A 10,058-nucleotide genomic window follows, 5' to 3' on the forward strand; every position below is an offset into this window, starting at 1 on the left:
AGTCCGCCTGGCCTTGCTGCTATTCCAGTTTCAACTCTTCTGCCTGCGGTTATGGAACCCCTACCTGTCCCAGACCTGCTGTTTTCAACTCTTAATGATCGGCTATGAAAAGCCAACTGAGATTTATTCCTGATTATTATTTGACCATGCTTGTCATTTATGAACATTTTGAAAATCTTGGCTCTCTCTAATTTTCTCCTTCTCTCTTTCTTTCTCTCGGAGGACCTGGGCCCTAGGACCATGCGTCGGGACTGCCGCCCGTGGTGACTCCTTGCTGTCCCCAGTCCGCCTGGCCTTGCTGCTATTCCAGTTTCAGCTGTTCTGCCTGCGGTTATGGAACCGCCACCTGTCCCAGACCTGTTGTTTTTCAACTCTTAATGATCAGCTATGAAAAGCCAACTGAAAATTATTCATGATTATTATTTGACCATGCTTGTCACTTATGAACATTTTTGAACATCTTGGCATAGTTCTGTTATAATCTCCACCCGGCACAGCCAGAAGAGGACTGGCCACCCCTCATAGCCTGGTTCCTCTCTAGGTTTCTTCCTAGGTTTTGGCCTTTCTAGGGAGTTTTTCCTAGCCACCGTGCTTCTACACCTGCATTCTAGCTGTTTGGGGTTTTAGGCTGGGTTTCTGTACAGCACTTCGAGATATTATCTGATGTACGAAGGGCTATATAAAATAAAATTGATTGATTGATTGACATAGGTGTTCCTTTTGTCCAGGTGGGAAAGGGCAGCGTGGAGTGCAATAGAGATTGCATCATCTGCGGATCTGTTAGGGCGGTATGCAAATTGGAGTGGTTTCTGGGATAATGGCGTTGATGTGAGCCATGACCAGCGTTTCAAATCACTTCATGGCTCCAGACGTGAGTGCTACGGTTCAGTAGTCATTTAGGCAGGATACCTTAGTGTTCTTGGGCACAGGCACTATGGTGATCTGCTTAAAACATGTTGGTATTACAGACTCGGACAGGGAGAGGTTGAAAATGTCAGTGAAGACACTTGCCAGTTGGTCAGCGCATGCTTGCAGTACACGTCCTGGTAATCCGTCTGGCCCTGCGGCCTTGAGAATGTTAACCTGTTTAAAGGTCTTACTCACATCGGCTGCGGAGAGCGTGTTCACACAGTCTTCCAGAACAGCTGGTGCTGTCATGCATGTTTCAGTGTTATTTTCCTCGAATCGAGCATAGAAGTAGTTTAGCTCGTCTGGTAGGCTCGTTTCACTGGGCAGCTCTCGGCTGTGCTTCCCTTTGTAGTCTGTAAGGGTTTGCAAGCCCTGCCACATCCGACGAGCGTCAGAGCCGGTGTAGTACGATTCGATCTTAGTCCTGTATTGACGCTTTGCCTGTTTGATGGTTTGTCGGAGGGTATAGCGGGATTTCTTATAAGCTTCTGGATTTAACTCCAAAAGTTCTGGGATACTGTAAAGTCCATGGAAAACAAGAGCACCTCCTCCCAGCTGCCCACTGCACTGAGGCTAGGTAACACGGTCACCACTGATAAGTCCGTGATAATCGAAAACTTCAACAAACATTTCTCAATGGCTGGCCATGCCTTCCTCCTGGCGACTCCAACCTTGGCCAACAGCCCCGCCCCCCCGCTGCTACTCGCCCAAGCCTCCCCAGCTTCTCCTTTACCCACATCCAGATAGCAGATGTTCTGAAAGAGCTGGAAAACCTGGACCCATACAAATCAGCTGGGCTTGACAATCTGGACCCCCTATTTCTGAAACTGTCCGCCGCCATTGTCGCACCCCCTATTACCAGCCTGTTCAACCTCTCCTTCGTATCATCTGAGATCCCCAAGGATTGGAAAGCTGCCGCGGTCATCCCCCTCTTCAAAGGGGGAGACACCCTGGACCCAAACTGTTACAGACCTATATCCATCCTGCCCTGCCTATCTTTCTTCGAAAGCCAAGTCAACAAACAGATCACGGACCATCTCGAATCCCACCGTACCTTCTCCGCTGTGCAATCCGGTTTCCGAGCCGGTCACGGGTGCACCTCAGCCACGCTCAAGGTACTAAACGATATCATAACCGCCATCGATAAAAGACATTACTGTGCAGCCGTCTTCATCGACCTGACCAAGGCTTTCGACTCTGTCAATCACCATATTCTTATCGGCAGACTCAGTAGCCTCGGTTTTTCTAATGACTGCCTTGCCTGGTTCACCAACTACTTTGCAGACAGAGTTCAGTGTGTCAAATCGGAGGGCATGTTGTCCGGTCCTCTGGCAGTCTCTATGGGGGTACCACAGGGTTCAATTCTCGGGCCGACTCTTTTCTCTGTATACATCAATGATGTTGCTCTTGCTGCGGGCGATTCCCTGATCCACCTCTACGCAGACGACACCATTCTGTATACTTCCGGCCCTTCCTTGGACACTGTGCTATCTAACCTCCAAACGAGCTTCAATGCCATACAACACTCCTTCCGTGGCCTCCAACTGCTCTTAAACGCTAGTAAAACCAAATGCATGCTTTTCAACCGTTCGCTGCCTGCACCCGCACGCCCGACTAGCATCACCACCCTGGACGGTTCCGACCTAGAATATGTTGACATCTATAAGTACCTAGGTGTCTGGCTAGACTGCAAACTCTCCTTCCAGACTCATATCAAACATCTCCAATCCAAAATCAAATCTAGAGTCGGCTTTCTATTCCGCAACAAAGCCTCCTTCACTCACGCCGCCAAACTTACCCTAGTTAAACTGACTATCCTACCGATCCTCGACGATGTCATCTACAAAATAGCTTCCAATACTCTACTCAGCAAACTGGATGCAGTTTATCACAGTGCCATCCGTTTTGTTACTAAAGCACCTTATACGACCCACCACTGCGACCTGTATGCCCTAGTCGGCTGGCCCTCGCTACATGTTCGTCGTCAGACCCACTGGCTCCAGGTCATCTACAAGGCTATGCTAGGTAAAGTGCCGCCTTATCTCAGTTCACTGGTCACGATGGCTACACCCACCCGTAGCACGCGCTCCAGCAGGTGTATCTCACTGATCATCCCTAAAGCCAAAACCTCATTTGGACGCCTTTCCTTCCAGTTCTCTGCTGCCTGCGACTGGAACGAATTGCAAAAATCTCTGAAGTTGGAGACTTTTAGCTCCCTCAACAACTTTAAAAATCTGCTATCCGAGCAGCTAACCGATCGCTGCAGCTGTACATAGTCCATCTGTAAACTACCCACCCAATTTACCTACCTCACCCCCCATTCTGCTTTTATTTATTTACTTTTCTGCTCTTTTGCACACCAGTATCTCTTCTTGCACATGATCATCTGATGATTTATCACTCCAGTGTTAATCTGCTAAATTGTAATTATTCGATTTATTGCCTACCTCATGCCTTTTGCACACATTGTATATAGATTCTCTTTTTTTTCTACCATGTTATTGACTTGTTTATTGTTTACTCCATGTGTAACTCTGTGTTGTTGTCTGTTCACACTGCTATGCTTTATCTTGGCCAGGTCGCAGTTGCAAATGAGAACTTGTTCTCAACTAGCCTACCTGGTTAAATAAAGGTGAAATAAATTTCCGGAGTTCCAAATTAAGCAGCAGCAGCTGAAAAGATGAGCTCCTACAAATATTGAAATTTAAATGTTTTTTTTGAGTAAAGTACATCGAAAAAAATCAAAAGAAAACTGCAAACTGAATAGGAGACCGAACAAGCAGCAAACAAAGAAGAAAGGCTTTTGAAAAAGTAACAATTTTTTCATAAAATTATACCGTTTTCTTAGCTAGCTAAGTTGTTTACCTGTTGCTAGGCAGTTGCTAGGGACATTCCTGGAAGAAGCTAGCTAGCTAACAAGGAGTGTCTAGTTGGCAGAAGAGAAGAAGGGACAAAGAAGGGACAAAGTGGGACAAAATAAGGACAGAAGAAAAGGGAAAGGGGGGAAAGGGGACATTAAGGTGAAGCAGTCCTCTAAAGACACAAAATACAATAATACAAGAAACAACACTTCTATTGCCTCTCCCTCTACGATACGCACTTCCGGGTTTGAGCGAGTAGTTGCATTCCGCTTTGCTCCACAGGTAGTATTACATTTCATTTCATTACAGTACAACAGTTTGATTTGTTTGATCTTAGCTGGCTACATAGCCGTCTTTGTATCCAAGATAATTGTGTAGTCTAGAGTAATTGTCGAGGTTACCTAGCCAGTTAGAGGTTACCTAGCCAGCTACACTTTCAAACAAAGTCAACAACGCAGCCACTGCTAGCTAGCCTATTTCACCAGCCAGCAGTACTATATCATTTTAGTCAATAAGATTTTTTGCAACGTAAGCTTAACTTTCTGAACATTCGAGACGTGTAGTCCACTTGTCATTCCAATCTCCTTTGCATTAGCGTAGCCTCTTCTGTAGCCTGTCAACTATGTGTCTGTCTATCCCTGTTCTCTCCTCTCTGCACAGACCATACAAACGCTTCACACCGCGTGGCCGCTGCTACTCTAACCTGGTGGTCCCAGCGCGCACGACCCACGTGGAGTTCCAGGTCTCAGGCAGTCTCTGGAACTGCCGATCTGCGGCCAACAAGGCAGAGTTCATCTCAGCCTATGCTTCCCTCCAGTCCCTCGACTTCTTGGCACTGACGGAAACATGGATTACCACTGATAACACTGCTACTCCTACTGCTCTCTCCTCGTCTGCCCACGTGTTCTCGCACACCCCGAGAGCTTCTGGTCAGCGGGGTGGTGGCACTGGGATCCTCATCTCTCCCAAGTGGACATTCTCTCTTTCTCCCCTGACCCATCTGTCTATCGCCTCCTTTGAATTCCATGCTGTCACAGTTACCAGCCCTTTCAAGCTTAACATCCTTATCATTTATCGCCCTCCAGGTTCCCTTGGAGAGTTCATCAATGAGCTTGACGCCCTGATAAGTTCCTTTCCTGAGGATGGCTCACCTCTCACAGTTCTGGGTGACTTTAACCTCCCCACGTCTACCTTTGACTCATTCCTCTCTGCCTCCTTCTTTCCACTCCTCTCCTCTTTTGACCTCACCCTCTCACCTTCCCCCCCTACTCACAAGGCAGGCAATACGCTTGACCTCATCTTTACTAGATGCTGTTCTTCCACTAATCTCATTGCAACTCCCCTCCAAGTCTCCGACCACTACCTTGTATCCTTTTCCCTCTCGCTCTCATCCAACACTTCCCACACTGCCCCTACTCGGATGGTATCGCGCCGTCCCAACCTTCGCTCTCTCTCCCCCGCTACTCTCTCCTCTTCCATCCTATCATCTCTTCCCTCTGCTCAAACCTTCTCCAACCTATCTCCTGATTCTGCCTCCTCAACCCTCCTCTCCTCCCTTTCTGCATCCTTTGACTCTCTATGTCCCCTATCCTCCAGGCCGGCTCGGTCCTCCCCTCCTGCTCCGTGGCTCGACGACTCATTGCGAGCTCACAGAACAGGGCTCCGGGCAGCCGAGCGGAAATGGAGGAAAACTCGCCTCCCTGCGGACCTGGCATCCTTTCACTCCCTCCTCTCTACATTCTCCTCTTCTGTCTCTGCTGCTAAAGCCAATTTCTACCACTCTAAATTCCAAGCATCTGCCTCTAACCCTAGGAAGCTCTTTGCCACCTTCTCCTCCCTCCTGAATCCTCCTCCCCCTCCTCCCCCCTCCTCCCTCTCTGCTGATGACTTCGTCAAACATTTTGAAAAGAAGGTCGACGACATCCGATCCTCGTTTGCTAAGTCAAACAACACCGCTGGTTCTGCTCACACTGCCCTACCCTGTGCTTTGACCTCTTTCTCCCCTCTCTCTCCAGATGAAATCTCGCGTCTTGTGACGGCCGGCCGCCCAACAACCTGCCCGCTTGACCCTATCCCCTCCTCTCTTCTCCAGACCATTTCCGGAGACCTTCTCCCTTACCTCACCTCGCTCATCAACTCATCCTTGACCGCTGGCTACGTCCCTTCCGTCTTCAAGAGAGCGAGAGTTGCACCCCTTCTGAAAAAACCTACACTCGATCCCTCCGATGTCAACAACTACAGACCAGTATCCCTTCTTTCTTTTCTCTCCAAAACTCTTGAACGTGCCGTCCTTGGACAGCTCTCCTGCTATCTCTCTCAGAATGACCTTCTTGATCCAAATCAGTCAGGTTTCAAGACTAGTCATTCAACTGAGACTGCTCTTCTCTGTGTCACGGTGGCGCTCCGCACTGCTAAAGCTAACTCTCTCTCCTCTGCTCTCATCCTTCTAGACCTATCGGCTGCCTTTGATACTGTGAACCATCAGATCCTCCTCTCCACCCTCTCCGAGCTGGGCATCTCCGGCGCGGCCCACGCTTGGATTGCGTCCTACCTGACAGGTCGCTCCTACCAGGTGGCGTGGCGAGAATCTGTCTCCGCACCACGTGCTCTCACCACTGGTGTCCCCCAGGGCTCTGTTCTAGGCCCTCTCCTATTCTCGCTATACACCAAGTCACTTGGCTCTGTCATATCCTCACATGGTCTCTCCTATCATTGCTATGCAGACGACACACAATTAATCTTCTCCTTTCCCCCCTCTGATAACCAGGTGGTGAATCGCATCTCTGCATGTCTGGCAGACATATCAGTGTGGATGACGGATCACCATCTCAAGCTGAACCTCGGCAAGACGGAGCTGCTCTTCCTCCCGTGGAAGGACTGCCCGTTCCATGATCTCGCCATCACGGTTGACAACTCCATTGTGTCCTCCTCCCAGAGTGCTAAGAACCTTGGCGTGATCCTGGACAACACCCTGTCGTTCTCAACTAACATCAAGGCGGTGACCCGTTCCTGTAGGTTCATGCTCTACAACATTCGCAGAGTACGACCCTGCTTCACGCAGGAAGCGGCGCAGGTCCTAATCCAGGCACTTGTCATCTCCCGTCTGGATTACTGCAACTCGCTGTTGGCTGGGCTCCCTGCCTGTGCCATTAAACCCCTACAACTCATCCAGAACGCCGCAGCCCGTCTGGTGTTCAACTTTCCCAAGTTCTCTCACGTCACCCCGCTCCTCCGCTCTCTCCACTGGCTTCCAGTTGAAGCTCGCATCCACTACAAGACCATGGTGCTTGCCTACGGAGCTGTGAGGTGAACGGCACCTCCGTACCTTCAGGCTCTGATCAGGCCCTACACCCAAACAAGGGCACTGCGTTCATCCACCTCTGGCCTGCTCGCCTCCCTACCTCTGAGGAAGTACAGTTCCCGCTCAGCCCAGTCAAAACTGTTCGCTGCTCTGGCACCCCAATGGTGGAACAAACTCCCTCACGACGCCAGGTCAGCGGAGTCAATCACCACCTTCCGGAGACACCTGAAACCCCACCTCTTTAAGGAATACCTAGGATAGGATAAAGTAATTCTTCTAACCCCCCCCCCTTAAAAGAGTTAGATGCACTATTGTAAAGTGGTTGTTCCACTGGACATCATAAGGTGAATGCACCAATTTGTAAGTCGCTCTGGATAAGAGCGTCTGCTAAATGACTTAAATGTAAATGTAAATGTAAATAAAATAAAAATAGAGTCCTGCTCCTTGAAAGTGGCAGCTATAGCCTTTAACTCAGTGCGGATGTTGCCTGTAATCCATGGCTTCCGGTTGGGGTATGTACATATGGTCACTGTGGGGACGACATCATTGATGCACTTATTGATGAAGCCAATGACTGATGTGGTGTACTCTGCAATGCCATCAGAAGAATCCCAGAACATTTTCCAGTCTGTGCTAGCTAAACAGTCCTGTAGCTTAGCATCTGCTTCATCTGACCACTTTTATTGATCGAATCACTGGTGCTTCTTGCTTTAATATTTGCTTGTTAGCAGAAATCAGGAAGATATCATTATGGTCAGATTTGCCAAATGGAGGGCGAGGGAGAGCTTTGTATGCGTCTCTGTGTAGGGAGTAAAGGTGGTCTAGAGTTTTTTTCATTCTGGTTGAACATGTGACATGCTGGTAGAAATTTGGTAAAACTGATTTAAGTTTGCCTGCATGAAAGTCCCCGGCCACTAGGTGCACCGCTTCTGGATGCGCATTGTCTTGTTGGCTTATGGCCTTATACAGCTCGTTGAGTACGGTCTTAGTGCCAACATCGGTTTGTGGTGGTAAATAGATGGCTACGAATGATATAGATGAGAACTCTCTTGGTAGATAGTGTGGTCTACAGATTATCATGAGGTACTCTACCTCAGGCAAGCAAAACCTCGAGACTTCTTTAATATTGGAAATCGTGCACCAGCTGTTATTTACAAACGGTGACACACCCACGCCCCTCGTCTTGCCAGACATAGCTTCTCTGTCCTGCCAATTCTCACATATGAATTCCTCTTTTCCAGGTGGGTGAGAGCTGTGTACATGGATCTTCACATGTGATCAGATAACCTTTCACATGTGGAATCAATGAAAACCATTTGGTTTTGGAACATTTCACATGTGATGATATTTCATATGAAGTTTCAGATGTGGATATTTTTAACACTACATTTAACAGGTGATGCCCTAAAATTTGTCGTTAGGATGTCCCCGGAACGTTACACAGTCACAGTGTTTTTAACTTTCATATTTGACTCACTTTGACATGATTACATTGTGATTGTTTATTTATACTGTAACTTTTATTCAAGATATCCACTTGACCAGAAAGAGATAGTAACTTAACTAAATGACTACCGACCCATTGCACTCACATCCATCATTATGAAATACTTTGAGGGGCTTGTCAAAGACTACATCACATCCTCCCTCCCCAACACACTTGACCCTCTCCAATTCGCCTACCGCCCCTACAGATCCACGGACAACACAATCACCATTTCACTGCACACAGCCCTCACCCACCTGGACAAGAGGAATGCAAATGTGAGGATGCTGTTAATCAACTACAGCTCAGCCTTCAATACCATAGTGCTCTCTAAGCTCACCAGAAAACTCACAGCCCTGAGACTGAACACCTCCCTATGCAACTGGGTTCTGGACTTCCTGACGGGCAGCCCTCGGGTGGTGAAGATAGGCAACATTACCTCATCAACACAGATTCTCAACACAGAGGCCCCACAATGGTATATATATATGTATTGAAAGACAGGGTCCTGCAAAATATATTTTTTTTTGCTGAGTTTACTATTTAGTCATTTAAGTATACTGCAAATGAACGATATCCTTTCAGTTGAGCATACTAGCGTAGCACTATTCCTGTCTACTGGAAGTTGATGCTGGAAGTCGGAGCGTTCAGAGTCCACACTGGCAGAGGACTAGGGTTGATCCGAGCGTTCTGACCATCACAACGGCAGTCAAGCACACATCACAAGCTAACTGGCTAGCTACTTCCAGGCACAAATGAGAGAACACTTTACTCTGACAATTTTACTCACCACAGCAGAGGTGGTTAGGCTGTTTTCATGTTATCCAGAGAGTTGGTGACTGTAACTGTGTTGCTGGTAACAATTTAATGAATCTTTTTTGCCGACGTTTACTGACACCGGCCACATTCAACGTGTGTTGAGCGTTCACAAATTCATCAATTGTTCTGCGCTCTGGCACACTCAGACCAGAGTGCTCTAAAATTAGAGTAGATAGCCTGAGCGAATGTATGTTCATTGTGAACGCACAAAGACTATACCACTCAGCTAAGAATGATATCAATAAATGTTGGGTAGATAGCATATAGGCAAGTTTGTTGTATTAGTAGCCAACTTACTAGGTAGCTAGCTAACATACTGTTACCTACTGTTGACTAACCCCATTCTGAACAAATTTGCGAGGCTACATTCAAATGAGACTGCAATGAAAACTAATGGGACTGTAGCGAATGTGTTGACTTCAAAATCTGGGATGTGTTTCTATCCAAGCGTTGATTGACATGGTATTGGCCCGATAGTATTGGAGAAAAGTTGACGTTAAATTGTGACGTTTCATAACGTAATGTACAGCGCGCATAATACAACTCGTTAAAAACAAGTAAGGGACAGGGTAATGGGGGGATACCTAGTCAATTTTCTTTTTCACTCTGTTTAAAAAAATATATATATTAATTAATTATTATTATTATATATATATTTTTTAAATTATTATTATTTTTATTA

General features: G+C 47.3%; 1 protein-coding gene across 1 annotated transcript in view; it reads right to left on the reverse strand.

Annotated features, from left to right (window-relative positions):
• The window catches only part of LOC129835374 (basement membrane-specific heparan sulfate proteoglycan core protein-like), a 29,651-nt gene extending 19,881 nt beyond the window's left edge, over positions 1-9,770 (reverse strand). Inside the window, exon 1 of the mRNA XM_055901012.1 lies at positions 9,348-9,770. The gene's annotated coding sequence lies outside the window, so the exon portion shown is untranslated. The remainder of the gene's footprint in view (positions 1-9,347) is intronic.
• Between the last annotated feature and the right edge of the window lie 288 nt (positions 9,771-10,058).

The sequence above is a fragment of the Salvelinus fontinalis genome, chromosome 36, assembly GCF_029448725.1.
Source record: "Salvelinus fontinalis isolate EN_2023a chromosome 36, ASM2944872v1, whole genome shotgun sequence".
NCBI lineage: Eukaryota > Metazoa > Chordata > Actinopteri > Salmoniformes > Salmonidae > Salvelinus > Salvelinus fontinalis.